This window comes from Stomoxys calcitrans, chromosome 2, assembly GCF_963082655.1.
Source record: "Stomoxys calcitrans chromosome 2, idStoCalc2.1, whole genome shotgun sequence".
Classification (NCBI taxonomy): Eukaryota; Metazoa; Arthropoda; class Insecta; order Diptera; family Muscidae; genus Stomoxys; species Stomoxys calcitrans.
The window spans coordinates 99862534-99881884 of NC_081553.1; the positions used below are offsets into that span (position 1 = coordinate 99862534).

General features: G+C 40.1%; 1 protein-coding gene across 6 annotated transcripts in view; it reads left to right on the plus strand.

Moving 5' to 3' along the window:
- LOC106093567 (paired box pox-meso protein) overlaps positions 1 to 19351 on the plus strand; it is a 213676-nt gene that overhangs the window by 103874 nt on the left and 90451 nt on the right. The gene's annotated exons all lie outside the window — the stretch shown is intronic.

Genomic DNA, 19351 nt, shown 5'->3' on the forward strand with positions numbered 1-19351 from the left:
CTTTTTTTCTGTGGAGTTTTTGTTCTTTTTTTCTTGTTTATGGTGGCGTTCATATTGGCTTGTTTATGAATTACTTGGGTATTTTGTTCGTAAGCTTGGCGATTATCTTCTTTGTTGGCAATTGATAAGTTTTCGCTTCCTGAAAATTATTTGGGCTGATGGTTATAAAATAATAATTGTGGAAAATATAGCCAAGAACTCACAAAAAAAATAAATAAAGAAAAATTTTAGACAAATATAAGAATTAAAAAAAAAATTGCGTATTTTTTTACTAAAAGTTTTATTAACAAAACTAAATAAAAAAAAGTTTGGAAAAATTAAAAAAACAATTTTGGAAAAATTAAAAAAAATTTGGAAAAATTAAAAAAAAAAAATTTTAATAATTTGTTTATTTAACGACAACAATATTCCTAAAAAAGACTGTCACTACAGACAACAAATCAAATTTTACAAATTCTAAACTTTCCATTGATTGCTTTAAATATTTAAAAAAAAAGAATTTCCCATCTACAGAAAGCGCAAAATACCTGGGTGTTTTGCTGGAGAGGAAATTGAACTTAAAATCCATCATTTTGTAAAGGGCAAGAAAGGCAACTCTTGCCCTTTACACCTGCAAGCCATTGGCAAAAGTTGGAGGTTTAGACCGCGTGTCATGCATTGGATATATACTGCCGTTGACAGACCTATAAAGCTATATGGTGTTGTGGTCTGGTGGACGGCGCTTCAAAAGTCCACCTACTGCTCAATACTTGACCGGATCCCAAGGATGGCTTGTTTGTGCATCCTTGTCAGACCAATAATACTATATGGTGTTGTGGTCTGGTGGACGGCGCTTCAAAAGTCCACCTACTGCTCAATACTTGACCGGATCTAAAGGATGTCTTGTTTGTGCATCCTTGTCAGACCAATAATGCTATATGGTGTTGTGGTCTGGTGGACGACGCTTCAAAAGTCCACCTACTGCTCAATACTTGACCGGATCTAAAGGATGTCTTGTTTGTGCATCCTTGTCAGACCAGTAATGCTATATGGTGTTGTGGTCTGGTGGACGGCGCTTCAAAAGTCCACCTACTGCTCAATACTTGACCGGATCTAAAGGATGTCTTGTTTGTGCATCCTTGTCAGACCAGTAATGCTATATGGTGTTGTGGTCTGGTGGACGGCGCTTCAAAAGTCCACCTACTGCTCAATACTTGACCGGATCTAAAGGATGTCTTGTTTGTGCATCCTTGTCAGACCAGTAATGCTATATGGTGTTGTGGTCTGGTGGACGGCGCTTCAAAAGTCCACCTATGGCTAAATACTTAACCGGATCTAAAGGATGTCTTGTTTGTGCATCCTTGTCAGACCAATAATGCTATATGGTGTTGTGGTCTGGTGGACGGCGCTTCAAAAGTCCACCTATTGGTCAATACTTGACCGGATCCAAAGGATGGCTTGTTTGTGCATCATAGTCGCATTGAGGACGACACCATCTGATGCACTGAATTAAATGCAACATCTTATTCCTCTGGGCATTGTGGCTACCCAAATTGCAGCGTCCACTGTCGTGAGATTAAGAGAGCTTTCTCATTGGTCATGTGGCGGCTACGGACACTGTGTTATCTTAGATACAATATCCGAGGTTCCAGGCAGTGTGGATTGCACCCTTTCTGAACCGCTTTTTGATAAAAAGTACTGTACCACAATTCCTGATAGAACCCATAGGAACTACGATATCCCTGATAACAGAAGTTACAAAGATTTCTATACGGATGGTTCCAAACTAAACGACCAGATGGACTTTAATCTAAAGATCTAGAACTGGTCATATCGAAAAGATTAACCACTGCAGTGTGTATCAAGCGGAGTTCCTTGCAATCAAGGGAGTGGAAGAACGGCCAAGATATTATGTCATTACGACGATTGGCATTAATATCTTCTCAGACAGCTAGGTTGAGAAGGTTGTCTTTCGGCCCTGGTCCTAAAAACTTAGCTTAGACAGTGACCTATCATGACGGACACAATGACTGAGACGTCTATTCTTGCCAATGACAGCAAAGCGGTAGACCTCTTTAAATCTAGATTAGGCCACATAGTTTTGGAATGCTCACAGCCACCTCTTTGTGACCATCTATCATTCGTTGTCCTTCGGCCCTGGTCTTGGTCCTCACACCTTCTGCAAAAGTCGCTACTGGCAACCTTCAGTCTGTCAGCATGTTTACCGATTAGACAGTGACCTGTCATGACGGACACAATGACTGAGACGTCTATTCTAGCCAGTGGCAGCAAAGCGGTAAAACCCTTCAAGTCTAGATTAGGCCTCATAGTTTTGGAATGCTCAAAGCCCCCTCTTTGTGACCATCTATCATTCGTTGTCCTTCGGCCCTGGTTCTGAAAACTTAGCTTATAGGTCGCTAAAGGCATACCCACAGATTCCAGTATCCCTGGAATGTGTAGGGTAGTTCCTTGTCTCTCAAGCTCGTCCGCTTTACAATTCCCTGGGATATCTCTGTGGCCCGACACCGAGAACAGGTGAATTTTGAACTGTGCAGTCAACTCCATGAGAGATCTGCGACAGTCGAGGGAGGTTTTTGTTTTCAGAAATACGTTCTCCGTATTTCTGAAAACAAAAACCTCCCTCGACTGTCGCAGATATCTCAAGGAGTTGACTGCACAGTTCCAGGCCCCCAGGCCCACTTTGTCCCCCAGCTTTGATCCATTCGTGTAACATGAATTTCCAGATGACAATACTAGGGTTCCTTCAATCCAAGACTGTGCCGCTGACAGCAGTACCTCGCGTCGTCTCAGGTATCCAATCGGAAACCTCTTCACTTCCTTTCAGGTTTCCTATCGTCGCCTCGATTATACCGCGATGCTATGAGCTGCTCTCATTCTCAATCCATTCTCCCATCGCCTTAAATCTCATAGCCGCAGTGGTTGCCTCACATTTAATCTGTATGTCAATGGGTCGAATAGCTAGAATAGCCTCCAGTTCCCTAGTGGGCGTGGTCCTCATCGCTCCGCCTATGTCAAGAAAACATGTTCTCTGAATTTGTTGTATGGTCCTTATGTTGCACTTTTTCTCCACAGCAGTCCACCAAACTACTGAAGCGTAAGTAAGTATTGGTCTAATCACGCTCCTGTAGAGCCAGTGGACTATCCTCGCATTCAGGTCCCATTTCGAGTCCAACATTTGTGAGCCTTCTCAATACGCTCCTGAATGTGACACTTTCAATTAAGTTTCCTATCCAAGATCACTCCTAAGTATTTGACCTTGTCAGATATCGAAATCGTTTTATTGAAGACGTGTGGCGCGTCAAATTGGTCCACCTTCGTTTTTCTCGTGAACTGGCATAGTTCAGACTTCTCTGGTTTAACATTGAGACCCCTGGGTCTAACCCAGTCATATGCCATATGCAAGACCCTTTCGGCCCTTCTGCATATCTTGTCCGGATCCTTACCCCTATGAAGTATTGTAACATTTTCTGCATAGCAGACGGGTTCAAATCCCTCCTCAGTCAGCATCCGTAATAGGTTATTTATGGTGGTCACTCAAAGGAGTGGTGATAAAATGCCCCCCCCTGTGGCATGCTCTGTGCCACTTTCTCCCTTATATTTATTGGGTTGCCCAAAAAGTAATTGCGGATTTTTCATATAGTCGGCGTTGACAAATTTTTTCACAGCTTGTGACTCTGTAATTGCATTCTTTCTTCTATCAGTTATCAGCTGTTACTTTTAGCTTGCTTTAGAGAAAAGTGTAAAAAGTTTTATTAAAAATGCATTTACTTTCTTTTAAAAAATCCGCAATTACTTTTTGGGCAACCCTATGCCACGAGCCGCGCAATTTATCCACCTGTTCCTTAGCATATGGTTTATCCAATCTCTAAGGACTCGGTCCACCCTGTACTGGTCTAAGGATTGGATTAATGTATCGGTCCGGCCAGCACTTGTTCATATGAGAGAAGTATCCCCGCCGTTGTTTAAAGGAAGGTTCATGGATCAAGACCGGACCAAAGAATATTCTTCCTCGACTTTTTTACACCCCTTTTTAATTTTTCCCCTCTTTCCCCTTAACTTCTAATCCCATCAGATCAAAGTTGCTCTTTCTTTGCGGCATTTTATTTTTGTGTTTTAAATTTTCCACCATTCTCTTCAATGCTACTCAATACTCGAGTAAATGTCTGTGATTTTGTATGAATAGCCGCCACCGCCTTCGTTGTTGTTGTTAATGCCAACAAGCATTGCTGCGCGGATTTATTTATAAAATTGGTTATCATGACCCGTTAAACATTATCGGGACCCTGGAACTTTCGCCCGTCTGTTGTTTCACAGCAATGCATCTGTGATTGCCGGCTAATGTTGTGGCATTTAATATAAATGCAAATGAACTGCAGAGTTTCATGAAAAAACGAAAGAAAAAAATATTCAAGGAACTGTAGGAAAAAAAATTCATATATACGTCCATGGAAAATTATCTGATGCAATGGTCTGTAATTGAAGAATTGCGTTTAATTATATTTTTACAATATTTTTGAATTTTTTTTTTCTATAGGAATACAAAAGAAGAAAATTTAAAGAGTAAAATATTCCATAATTAAGTGGCTATTTATTATACCATTAGCCATGAAAGTGATATGATCTTGTGATAAATTTCTTATAACTTATTGATCCTTTTTATCGAGGATTGTCTTCTTTCCTTTGGGGTTAATTTGAAATGATAGCCTAGCTAGAGTAACTTCAGTCTGCATCATCAGTGTCTCTACGACCAAAATTGAAGTTACATTCAAAAGAGTTCCCTTTACATAAAAAGCAACAATAAATCGTTGATATATTGACTTCAATTCTGTTCGTAGAAACACTGACGATGCAGAAGCAGCAGACCTTAATATAAAGGCTTTTGAAGATTAGTTGGTCCACTAGAAAATCTAGCGCCATCTGCAGGTTAGGTTGGAAGCTTTTCAACTTAAAGCCGCTGGTGAGGCAGAAGACTTTTGAGGAAGACTTAACCCTTTCTCTATAGACAAAAGTTTAAGTTGGCGTGTTCACTCATTGGCCTGTTTATTAACCCATTGTAATACCCTAGCTAGAAAAGAAGAGAAGATGGGAAAGTAAAGTAAAATTTTGTCCATGAACAATCCATTAAGCAACAGGGTCATACCTCTCACATATCAATGAGTGCTGTCCGATTCAAGTTTAAACTCAATGATAAGGGGCCTCCTTTTAGCAGTCGAGTTTGAACGGAGTGCCGCAATGCGACATCTTTTTGTGGAGAAGTTTTACATGGCTGTCATACCAATTGGTGCAGTCGCCAGCATTAGGAGGGGTCACCAGATCAGACCCTGAAATTTCTCTAAAGAAAAAAATTTCCCTGAAATTTTATTTAAGGAAAAAATGTTCTCTAAATTTTCTCTACCTCAAAATTTTCTCTAAAGAAAAAAAAAAATTCCTGAAATTTTCTCCAAAGTGTTCTTGAAATTGTCTGCAAAGGCAAATAAACTTTAAATTTTCTCAAAAAAAATCCCTAAATATTTCTCCATAAATTTTTTTTCTAAAAAAATTCCTTAAAATTTTTCTAAAAAAAAAAAATTTCCTGGATTTTCTTTGATATTTTCTCAAAAAAAATTCCCTGAAATTTACTCTAAAGAAAAATATTTACCAGAAATTATCTCCAAAGAAGGAAATCCATGAAATGTTCTCTGTAACTACGAGTTTCGATTTTCAGAACGGTATGGCACGTAGAGAGCAAGCTAAGTACTCTTGCACGGGTCTGGCGATCTTCAGGGGGAAAGGTGCGGGTGGAGACCTGGCTAAGTACACCCTGACGGATCTGGCGCTCCTCGGGATAGGAGTGCCTGTGAAGACCTGGCTAAGAACTCCGCTTATAAGGTGTTGGATCTCCGATGGGGAACCGGGCAATTGCCTCAAGGTAGTTAGGGTGGTGGATATCGAGTCAGGGTCTGAGTGCACCGAAAGGTGGTAGTGAAAGTGCTACGTAGTGGTGAAGAGCGAATATATAGATGGCCTGCGCAAACTCACAGCTGGGACTCGCGTTACAAATGGAATGGCAAAGTCACGGTGGTTTGCAATTCACGCAGGTGGCCTCCCTGAGATACTGCGGGGTCAACATGGTTCACAGACTCTGGTGGCCTGCGTAAGCACACCGCGCCATTTAACGCGCTATACACGGTCGCGGAGATTCACGAAGGTGGCCTGCGTAAGCACACCGCGGGGCCTAAGTAGTTCACTTAGTGGTTTAGTCACGAACTTTGATGGCCTGTGTAAGCGCATTGCGACATTTAACGCGCCACACACGGTCACGAAGTTTCATGAAGGTTCCCTGCTTTAGCACACCGGTATAGACTGGTCACGAATTCTGGTGGCCTCCGCATGCACATCGGTATATACTGGTTGTTGTTGTAGCAGTGTGTTGAACACTGAAGCGGCAGTCCTAGCAGATAAAGGAAACCATCGGGTCAATCCGGTACGTACAACCGGCTGCCATGGGATTGGTTATCGACTGGTCACAAACTCTGGTGGTAAACGTACCCACCCACTGTAGCGGTGATTCACGAAGATGTGTGTAAGCACACCCCGGGGTCAACTCAATTTACGACATGTATTGGTCGCGACCTCTGGTGGCCTGCGAAAGCACACCGCGGGATTTAAGGCATTACACACAGTCACGGTGATTCACGAAGGTAGCCTGCGTAAGCACACCGCTGGGCCTTAGTAGTTCACGTAGTGTTTCAGTCACGAACTTTGATGGCCTGCGTATGCACACTGCGGGATTTAACGCACGTTCACGGAGGTTCACTAAAGTTGCCTGCGTAAGCACACCGGCATAGACTGGTCACGAGCTCTGGTGGTCTGCGTAAGCACACCGGTATAAACTGGTCACGATCTCTGGTGGCCTGCGCAAGCCCACCACGTACTGCACACTGCACTGTAAAAAAAAATTTTCCTTGAAATTTTCTCTTAAGAAATAATTTCTTGAAATTTTCTCTTAAGAAAAACTTCCTCAATATTTTTTTAAATTAAAAAAAAATACTTAAACTTGTATCTATAAACAAAATTTCCCTGAAAAACTACATTCTTTATAAAGACAAAATTTTTTCTGAAGATTTTTCTAATAAAATATTTTCTAAGCAAAATATCTATAAAATTTTCTCTAAAGACCTGATTTCTATGGAATTTTCTCTAAGAATGAAATTTTAATGAAAATGCCTATAAAGATAAAATTAACATAAAATTTTTTCTGAAGACAAAATTTTAATGAAATTTTCTCCAAGAACAAAATTTTCCATAAATGTTTTTCTAAGAAAAAATTTCAAAAAAATAAAGACAAAATTTTTAGGCAAACATATGATAAAAGGAAAGAATTGCTATGATATTGGAGCTATAATGTCAAATTATGGTCCGATTCGGACCATAATTAAACTCAATGTTGGAGACCATAGTTAAAGTCGTTCGGTAAAATTTCAGCCAATTCGAATCAAAATTGCGCCCTTTAGGGCTCAAGAGGTAAAATAGGGAGATCGATTTATATGGGAGCTGTATGACGCTATAAACCGATTCAGACCATAATTGACACGTATGTTGAAGGTCATGATAAAAGTCGTTGTACAAAATTTCAGCCAAATCGAATAATAATTGCGACCACTAGAGGCTCAAGATGTCAAGATCCGAGATCGGTTTATATGACAGTTATTAGAGGTTATGGACCGATTATGAACCATACTAAGCATAGTTGTTGAAAGTCATAACAAAACACCACATGCAATATTTCAGTCAAATCGGATAGGAATTGCGCCCTCTAGAGGGTGAAGAAGTCAAGACCCCAGATCGGTTTATATGACTGCTATAACAGGTTATGGACCGACTATGAACCATACGTAGCATAGTTGTTGAAAGTCATAACAAAACACCACATGCAAAATTTCAGTCAAATCGGATAGGAGTTGCGCCCTCTAGAGGCCGAAGAAATCAAGACCCCAGATCGGTTTATATGACAGCTATAACAGTTTATGGACCGATTTGAGCCACACTTAACACAGTTGTTGGAAATCATAACAAAATACCTCATGCAAAATTTCAGTCAAATCGGATATGAATTGCGCCCTCTAGAGGCCGAAGAAGTCAAGACCCCAGATCGGTTTATATGACAGCTATATCAGGCTATGGACCGATTTAAACCACACTTAACACAGTTGTTTGAAATCATAACAAAATACTTCATGCAAATTTTCAGGCAAATCGGATAGGAATTGCGCCCTCTAGAGGCCGAAGAAGTCAAGATCCAAGATCGGTTTATATGGCAGCCATATCTAAACATAGACCGATATGGTCCATTTACAATCACAACCAACTTACATTTATAAGAAGTATTTGTGCAAAATTTCAAGCGGCTGCCTTTACTCCTTTGAAAGTTAGCGTGTTTTCGACAGACAGACGGACGGATGAACGGACAGGCGACGGACATGGCTGTTATAGGGTCTTAGACGAATATTTCGAGGAGTTACAAACAGAATGACGAAATTAGTATACCCCCATCGTATGGCGGAGGGTATAAAAAGTATTTAAAACAAAATTAAACTAAAAATAATTTTTATGTAGGCAGACATGCGTCTTTTTACAAAATTTCTTCGAAAGTGGCTTCAAAAATTTGCCATCTGTTTTGCCCACATTTGGAAAATAAATTTTTCCAACGCATTAATTACAATTTGACAGAATTTCTTCCATAGAGGAGATATTTCCCTATGTCATCTGTCCGAGGAAAAGCATAAATTTCCTCTAAAAAATTTCTTTCCAAACGCGTGCCAAACACTTTTCTCTAAAAACGCACAATAATTGTCTATGACTTGTGTTGGGTATTTGTCAAATATTTTTAAAACTATTAGAAACTCATTAAATTTATGTTAATGATGTTGGCCTCCATGCTTCCCCCCCAAAAAAAAACAATTCCCCAGTGGGGCAGAGAGCAAGGCATAAGAAGGGCAAAAAAACATGAGTTTACACTTGTCAATGTCATCTAGACATGATTATTCATAACTTAACATATTTGGTGATATCTGTGCTGTGGAGGGTCGCTGCAATGTACTGCACTGCAACACCCCCTGATTTCCGGGTCCTCACATACTCGTATTCCCAAAGTCCCCAAGGGGACTATGAATAGTTCTGCATAGTTTCTGTGTTGTACGCCTATTGCCGGAATTTTGTGGCTGGGGTTGTTGTGCCATGTCGCCTGGTGGCTTCTTGTCTGTAGGTCTTGTCTTCAAGATTGATGTTGATACTCTGTGGCATTTTGTGTCAAGGGGTGGTGTGTAGAGAGCATACACGTCTGCATGGGCTTATAGAGATCATATCTTTGGCTAGTATTTTAACATATGCTCTCTTTTGTGGAGGACGATGATGATGATGATGATGATGATGATGATGATGATGCTGATGACTATGACTTTGCTGCTGCATTATTCTCCATGGACTTGCCTGGGTGTCTTATTTACCCCTACCCATTTAAGGCCTTACATTGCAGTCAGCCTATAAGCAACAGTTTGCTGCCCATATTTCTACTGTGTGGCATGTTGAGTTTTCAATTTCCAAGTCGACAAATTAAAATGACATTAGACAAAATATACGATGCTAGGGTTTTTGGTGTTCGCATGAGTTTGCCTAGCTTGCCTTTGCAAAGGATTTGATTAAAGGAAACATTTGTAGCTGCAGTTTTTTTTATTTAAGAATGATGATGATGGGGAAATGTGCCTTGGGTCGTGCCAGAGGTTAATTAGTGAGTGGGTTGAGGGAATCTAGGAGATGGCCTAGGGGGCCAGGAGAATACCTAACAAATTTATAGCAGTTTCCTTAAAGATCGTTTTTGGAAACTATGAGTCAAAGCCAAAGAGGGGTATGGAGACCTATACAATATTGGTGTACGTCCACGTATTGGCAAAACCATATAAGCTGAGAAGTGCAAAATAATTGCAAATAATGCCGTCTAAAACATTATAAACAAGTTATAGTCCGATTCGGACCATAAATGAATTGAATGCTGAACATTGTAGAAGTCATTGAGTAATATTTCCGTTAATTCGCATAAGAATTGCGCAAAATCGGGGGAAAACGTTTATGTGGGGGCTGTATCAAGCTATAGATCGATTCAGACCATATTGACACACATATGATGAGGGTCATGGGAGAAGCCGTTGTACAAAATGTGTGCTAAATCGGATGAGAATTGCGCCCTCTGGCGGCTTAAACAGTCAAGGACCCAGATCGGTTTATATGGCAGCTGTATCAGGTTATGTACCGATTTGCGCCATACTCATCACACATTTTTTGAAGTCATATCAAAACACCTCATGCAAAATTTTAGCCTAATCGGATGAGAATTGCGCCCTCTGGCGGCTCAAGAAGTCAAGATCCAAGATCGGTTTATATGCCACCTATATCAGGTTATAGACCGATTCCGACCATACTTCGCACAAAGGTCGGCAGTGATACCAAAAAACCACGTGCAAAATTACAGCCAAATCGGATAACAATTGCGCCCTCTAAAAGCTGAAAAAGTCAAGACCCAAGATCGGTTCATATTGCAGCTATATCAGGTTTTGAATCGATTTGAACCACACTCAGCATAATTGTTGGTAGTGATACCAAAACACAACGTGCAAAATTCCGACCATATTGCACACGTATGTTGAGGGCCATGAGAGAAGCCGTTGTACAAAATGTGTGCTAAATCGGATGAGAATTGCGCCCTCTAGAGGCTCAAGAAATCAAGATCCCAGATCTGTTTATATGGCAGTTATTTCAGATTATGTACCGATTTGCGCCATACTCATCACAGTTTTCGGAAGTCATATCAAAATACCTCATGCAAAATTTTAGCCAAATCGGATGAGAATTGCGCCCTCTGGCGGCTCAAGAAGTCAAGATCCAAGATCGCTTTATATGGCACCTATACCAGGTTATAGACCGATTCGGACCATACTTCGCACAAAGGTCGGCAGTGATACCAAAACAGCGCGTGCAAAATTACAGCCAAATCGGATGAGAATTGCGCCCTCTGACGGCTCAGACATCTCAAGCATCTATATCAGGTTATGAACCGATTTGAACCATGCTTAGCACAGTTGTTGGAAGTGATATCAAAACACTACGTGCAAAATTGCAGACAAATCGGATAACAATAGCGCCCTCTAGCGGCTCCAGAAGTCAAGACCCAAGATCGGGTTATATGGCAGCTATGAGAAAGCATGAACCGATATGGCCCATTTACAATCCCAACTGACCTACACTAATAAGAAGTATTTGTGCAAAAATTTCAAGCGGCTAGCTTTCCTCCTTCAAAAGTTAGCGTGCTTTCGACAGACAGACGGACAGACGGACATTGCTAGTTCGACTTACAATACGACGATCAAGAATATTTGTACTTTATGGGGTCTTAGGCGCATATTTCGTGGTGTTACAAACAGAATGACGAAATTAGTATACCCCCATCCTAAGGTAATGGAAATGCAAATTTCGCCCATGAACATTCCACTAAGGAACAGGGGCAAACTTCTCACATATCAACGAGTGCAGTCCGATTCAAGTTTAAGCTCAATGATAAGGGGCCTCCTTTTTATAGCCGAGTCCGAACGGCGTGCCGCAGTGCGACACCTCTTTGGAGAGAAGTTTTTCATGGCATAGTACGTCGCAAATGTTGCCAGCATTAGTAAGGGGAAAACCACCGCTGAAAATTTTTTTCTGATGGTCTCGCCAGGATACGAACCCCGGCGTTCAGCGTCATAGGCGGACATGTTAACCTCTGCGTTTTTTTTTCTAACACTTTTCTTTAAAAATACAAAAAACAAGAAAGTTATTTGTAGATGTCGCTGCTTAGTTATTAGTTTCTCTTGAAATCTTCTAAAAAAGATATTGCTACTGCCATCTACTGGAGCTTTGGCAAACTATTAATTGACCTATTTGATCTACAAATGGTTTATATCTTCAGCAGCTTATATGAAAAACTAAACTAATCTACACTAAATATCGCGCCATTATATTTTGAAAAGTTCACCATAGATGGCGTTCTTTTAAAAATGGGCAAAAGCTTTTTATCAGCTGTTTAACGAGTACGTCTGTGGCCTTACCTACTCCCATATTTAAATAATCCCCATCAATTCTTATACATTTTTCTATGTTTATCCCCCATTTTCGTCTATTTCGTTTTCGTTTTTTTTTTTTTTTTTGGTTTCATTTAATTTTCTTTGGCTTGGCTAAAAGCTTTTTTTTACCCTCAAATGTTATTCCCAATTTAATGTGACTCCATTGTTTAGCAATTTCTTAAGAAAATTGCTATATCATTGTCGGTTATGGCAAATTTGTTACGCATAAGACAAGAAAAAGGACCCAAAACTTTTCCAAGAAATTACGACAAAGGCCGCCACGACAACGATGATGATGATGACTTTGATTATAATGACAATGATGATGATCATTATGAGCTTATGTATTCAAAGCCCAGGGTGTTGATTAAGTGCCTCTAGAGTTCCCACATAGTAATCTGGTGAAACATCTCAATCACAGGACATCCTTTTAAGACATGGCACCATTTTTTTTTTCTTGTTGTGGTGTGGCATCAACATTTTGAGCGTAAATCATTTGATTTTCTGCGTGAGCTCGTATAGCAAAAGGACATGAAAATGAACTCAACATGAAAATCCACAACCTCATCATCATCATCGTTATTGTCGTTGTAGTTGTAGATGTCATTGTCATACAAGTGGTTGGAGTTGTGGCAGTTATAGAACTTGATGAAGTTTATGACCATCATTATGAAATGACAGCCACACTCCAGGCCAAACACATGGCCGCCTGGCGCTTAACGATTAACTTTTGAGAACGGAAACACAATTGTCGGCGGCGAATATGATGTTTATTGTTATGATTATTTTACATTTATTGGAACGTTTTCAGTTTTTCGATTTTCATTGTCGGAAAGGAAAGCAAAAACGTCAGCAAATGCAGTGCACGCGTTAGCCAACGAGCTGCTGGCACGTGCCTGAGCTGCGTAACAAAATTGAATGAATGTCCTTTTTGGTTTGAGCCGACCGATTGAAGAGAGGAGTAAGGAAAGAAGTTTGACATCAAATTCGTTTCTCATTCTAGCGATTTAACACACTTTTCCAAAAGAAAAAAAAAAACAGCAAACTCCAAATGAAAATGTAGCAAAAGGCCAAAATAATAAAGTCTTTACTGCTTTGAATATACTTGGTGTGGTATGGCACGGCAGTGCGTATTTGCCACAACATCCAAAGCCATAAAACATGTTGGATGTCCTTTGTGTGTGTGTGTGTGTGTGTGAGCAAGTGAGTGTGCCAGCTATGCAGCTCCATGTATCCCTTGTTGGCCTTTTGCATACAAGATCCTTTGGTTTTGGGCCATGTGCCTGCATATTTCATATTTCCCCTGCTCAAAAGTTTATGGCAATTTTTGTCCATTCTCCTCAACTGGCAAAAACCGCAGTATGGCAAGTGCTAAGCTTGCACCACTAAGTGCCTTGAGAGAAAAGAAAACAGGGTTGCCATGAGATTGAAAAAATAAAGAAAGATGAAATCTACATTATATAAAATTCAAAGTTGGTTTGTTTATTCCGAATAGACTCGAAATTGGCTGAACCGATTTTCTTGAAATTTTCACAGATTGTATAGGAATAATAGGCTATACAATTTTTTGATATCGAAAGGGGGACGGATTCTTCCCCTTACCCCAAAAGCACCACGTAAATAAAAAATTGAACCATTCGAGACAATTTGAGATTCAAATGAAGGGTTTTAGGGAGTATATTACGAATATGGTCTGAAAGGAGCAATAGGCCATAGAAATTTTTGATATCGGAAGGGGGCGGACCCTTCCCCTTACCCCAAAAGTACCAGCCAAAAATAAAAGTGGGCCGAATGGGACAATATGGAACTCCAATCAATGGTATTCGGAAGTAAAGTATTAATTTGATAATAAAAATTGGATTTAGGTACCTAGGGAGCCGCCCCTACCCAAAACTCCCTCAAATAGGCATATTGGACGATAATGACAATATAGGACTCAAATCAAAGGTCTAAGGGGAGTAGATTACGAATATGGTCTGGAAGGAGCAATAGGCTAAAGAATCTGTTGGTATCATAAGGGGGGGGGGGGGGACCCTCCCCCTTAACCCAAAAGCTCCATTCAAAAATAAAAGCGGACCTATCGAGACAATATGTGACTCAAATGAAAGATATTAGAGAGAAGATTATGAATATAGTCTGGAAGGAGCAAAAGTCCTTAGAATTTGTTTATAAAGTTGATATAGATATAGGGCGGACCCTCCCCCTTACCCCAAAAGCACCACCCAAAAATAAAAGTGGACCGAACAGGTCAATATGGGACTCAAATGAAAGGTATTAGGGAGTATATTACGAATATAGTCTGGAAGAAGCCATAGAATATATAATTTTTTGATATCGTAAGGAGGCGGATCCTCCCCCTTACCCCAAAAGCACCACGCTAATATAAAAGTGGACCATTCGGGACAATATGGAATTCAAATGAAAGGTTTTAGGGAGTTTATTACGAATATGGTCTGAAAGGAGCAATAGGCCATGGAAATTTTTGATATCAGAAGGGGGGCGGACCCTCCCCCTTACCCCAAAAGCACCACTCAAAAATAAAAGTGGACCGAATGGGACAATATGGGACACCATTCAAAGGTATTCGGGAGTAGAGCATTAATTCTATAATAAAAATTGGGTTCAGGTACCTAGAGGGCCGCCCCGACCCAAAACCCCCTCAAAAAGGCATATTGGACGATAATGACAGTATAGGACTCAAATGAAAGGTATTAGAGAGTAGAATACGAATATGGTCTGGAAGGAGCAATAGGCTAAAGAATTTGTTGGTATCATAAGGGGGAGCGGACCCTCCCTCTTAACCCAAAAGCTGCATTCAAAAATAAAAGCGGACCGATCGGGACAATATGTGACTCAAATGAAAGATATTAGGGAGTAGATTATGAATATGGTCTGGAAGGAGCAAAAACCCATAGACCCAAACCCCCTTCCGACCCAAAACCCCCTCGAATAGGCATATTGGACGATAATGACAGTATAGGACTCAAATGAAAGGTATAAGGGAGTAGATTACGAATGTGGTCTGGAAGGAGCAATAGGCTATAGAGGCAGACCCCCCCCCCCCCCACCTTACCCCAAAAGCATCACGCAAACATAAAAGTGGACCGATCGCGACAATATGGGAGTTAAATGAAAAGTATTAGGGAGTACATTACGAATATCGATTGAAAAGAGCAATTGGCTATAGAATTTTTTGATATCGTAAGAGGGCATAGATATGGTATTAACATATTTTTCGCGTGGTGCCCTCTTATGGTTACCCAAAATTGGTATAAAACGTTGCAGTCCAATAATCTGGGGGACGCCCCACCTCAAAACACACCCGAACGGACATCTTTACCGACTGGAGATGGTTCCTTTCCCTTACCACAATTTTCAAAAACGTCAGATCTCGGAGACGGGTGAGTCGATTAAAGCCAAGTTTTGTATGCCCCCTTATGGTTACCCGAAAAACACAAAATTGGTATAAAACTTTGGGGTCAAATTATCTGCGGGGGACGCCCCACCGCAAAACTCACCCAAACCGACATGTTTACCCATTGGGGCAATATGGATATCAAATGAAAGATATTTGAGAGTATAGTAGGAATTTGATATAAAAATTTGGATCCGAATGTCCATGGGCACGAACCATCCCAAATAACCGGCCAAAAGTTATATATTTCCCGATTGGGAAAATATGGATATCAAATGAAAGGTATTTGAAAGTGGAGTACAAATCTGGGCCTCTCCACCCTCGAAAACCCCCAACAGGACACATTTACCGATTGGGATAGTATGGGTATCAAATGAAAGGTATTTGGAAGCAGATTACTTAACTAATATAGGAATTTGGTCAAAGGTGTCTACGGGGGACTACCCAGCCCCAAAAACGGGCATATGTGTTCATTGACATAAAATGGGTATTACATGAAATGCCTTAGTTAGAAAACTACGAATCTGGTGTACGGGGGACTACCCAGCCCCAAAAACGGGCATATATGTTCATTGACATAAAATGGGTATTTCTTGAAATGCCTTAGTTAGAAAACTACGAATCTGGTGTACAAATTCGGGACAAAGATTCTAGGGATGCCCCACCCACTAAATACTCCTCAACAGGACAAGTAAGGTCTATGATAGTAATCATTTGATATTTTTATTTTGGGTCTAAGCGGCGTGGGGCCGACACCTTGGTTGTCGCGAAGCCCACTGGGCCAGCTAGTATTTATCAAAATTTAAAAATGTTACCATTGTTGTCATGTTTAACTATTTGGCAACCCTCGCTGTCGCAAACATTTTCTAAGGATTGAGTTCTCCAACTACCTACTTTCTTGCACTCGTCCAGCCAGCTATTTTGGGGTGTTGCTTTCAAGTGAATGATTATGGTTAAGTTTGAGTGTTATTAAGTTCCGACCAACGGAATATTTGAAAAAATAATTTAACAATCCTGTCAAATCATAATTAATGTGATTATGGCTACTTCCCTTCAACCAACCTCCGCCTTTCCCTTGCTTCCCCAAAAAAAAGCACTGCAGATTTAAGCATTTGGTTTATTTCAAGGAGAATGAATAACAAAATGAAAAACCAGACCAAAGAAAAAAAATATAAGAAAACCAGATGGTTTTTCCATGGATGATAATAACCATAGGAGGTGGTTTTGGTGATGGTGCTTTCGCTGCTCCTGTCGTATCCACTTTAGCCATTATTTTCCCTTTCCCTGAGTGCAGAGAGTAAATTGATGTTCACATTTCGTATGGGTGCTGTTGTCGGAATGTGACACCCACCCAGCTACCATACCTTCACCTCCACCCCCTTGCAGAAAACAAATGAATAAGTGAACTTTGTCTATGGCATTTTCCTGCGTTCCCTTGGGACTTTTCAAATGCTACACCCTAAGCCGAATCAATCTGAAATTAAGTGGTTCTACAATAAGTGAACACAGTGGGAAAAGCCATCAGTAGTTGGTTGTGTTGAGTGGGGGGTAGGGGAAACGAGTATGGGTATGCGTATGGTAGACATGTGCTTCCTTCCTGTTTATTACTATTTTTCTTTTTTTGCTGGCAAAACCACAAGAAATGCGAGGAGATGAATAGAACAGACACATGAAAATGTCATGCATATTTTGAATATTGATATCCTTAGACAGTCATAAAACATTAAATAAACCAAATAGGCATCACGTAATGACAAGGGGGCAAAAAAATGGGGATAAAGAGAATTTTTAAAAATTTTTAAGAGTTAGGCTTATTTGAGACCTTAAAAAAAATAAAAATTTTTAACAAATCTAAAATGAAACAAAGCCAAAAAGATTTCGAATTTCCTTTATAGAGGCTTCAATAAGTTTTGTAAATACTGCCGCTAGATTTTAAACTTATTTGAGACACAATAACATTAAGATTTACTCCATTTGTTAATAAACAAAACCACTTTATCGCCATAACATGGGGTGATTTTACCCTATTTTATGACGATATCGCCATAAAAGACATTCCCCCAATTCATATCTATGGCTATCAATAATTCGTATACACTCTCAAGCTCCCCATACTTATCTATCTACACATGTGGTTAGGCCCCCCAATACTACACACGCACACACACACACACACTGTAACATGCGTTTATCTAAATTTATCACTTGTGTGAAACTCTTCAAAACCCTCTCTCTGCAAGTCAGAATGAGAAAGAAAGTCCCAAGTAGCAATGTTTATGAATGCCTGAGAAGGTAAGATATAATTCTACATCTCTACTTGACACATTCGCGTACTCACACACACACACATACACACGCACTCAATCGTACATACGCATTCCGATATCAATATACAATGTATAGAGAGGTCTGGTTTGGTTTTTGGTTCCGCTGCATTGACTATGATTGGTTGTATTGTCGCCGTCGTCGTTATAGTCGTCGCCGGCACAGATGCCATCGCCACCATGTATTTTGGGGGATAGCTTGTGTGTAAACGGATGATGCTGGGCCATCGCTATTTTTGCCTTGTTCCTCCCCTCGACACTCACACCCTACCCTTTCATTCGGTTTAGAGACAATCAAATGCCCATACACATCAAGCAAAGCACCTAATTGATGATGCCGATCATCAAATACCACAAGAATTTCATTGGATATCACCCCCAAATTGTGGTTTGCGCATATGAGAGATAAAATTTTTTGATATTGTGTGTCTACGTATTAGGGTGGAATGGGAAGTGGATTGAAGAATTTAACTCTTTTTCTCTGAATAATTTCGATGTTGATTTAATTATAAAGGGCAAATTTAAATTCTACATTCTATTTATACCGAAATGATTGGAAAATGGCTGAAATGATTTTCTTAAAATTTTTAGTCTGCATGGAGTAATAGGCCATATAATTTTTTGAGATTTGAAGGGGAGGGGGGCCTTTCCCCTTACCACAGTTTTTTTTTAATACGAATTCTCAGAGATCATTCAACCGATTAAGCAGAGTGAGTCGTGAGTCTTTTCGTAGCCTTATCAAGCAGTCAGGGGGAACGCCCTACCACAAAACCCACACAAACGGGCATCTTTACCGATTGGGACAATATGGAACTCAAATGAGAGGTATTTGTGCGTAGAAGATATGATAACAAAATTGGGCACCAAACCTCAAGGAGGTCGATTCATCTGAAATAATTTTCCTGAAATTTTTATTCTATGGCCTGTTACCTCTTGGGCCATATAATTTTTTTATATCTGAAGGGGAGGGGGACCCTTCCCCTTACCATAGTTTTTTTTAATGATTACTTAGAGATCGTTCAACCGGTTAAGCTAAACTTTGCTCGTGTTTCTTATAGTAGCTTAAAGACACGAGGGTAAAACAATCAAGGGGTACGCCCTACCCCAAAATTTACCCAAACGGACATGGGTATGGATTAGGACAATATGAGATTCAAATTAAAGGTATTTGTAAGCAGAAGTCGAATCTAAAAATAAAACAAACCTCAAGGTAGATTTACCTACATTTCCTCCTTTCCCATTTGTTCAGAATAGACTCGAAATGGCGGTAACAATTTTCTTGAAATTTTTATTCTGCAAGAGGTAAAAAGCTATATAATTTTTTCATATCTGAAGGGGTGGCGGGTTCTTTCAGCACATTTTTTTCAAATGCGATTCCTCAAAGATTATTCAACCAATGGAAGCGAAATTTTGCTTGTGTTCCTTATAGTAACCTAAAGACACGGATTGTCAAGCAATCTAGGGCAAGGCCCTACCCCAAAACC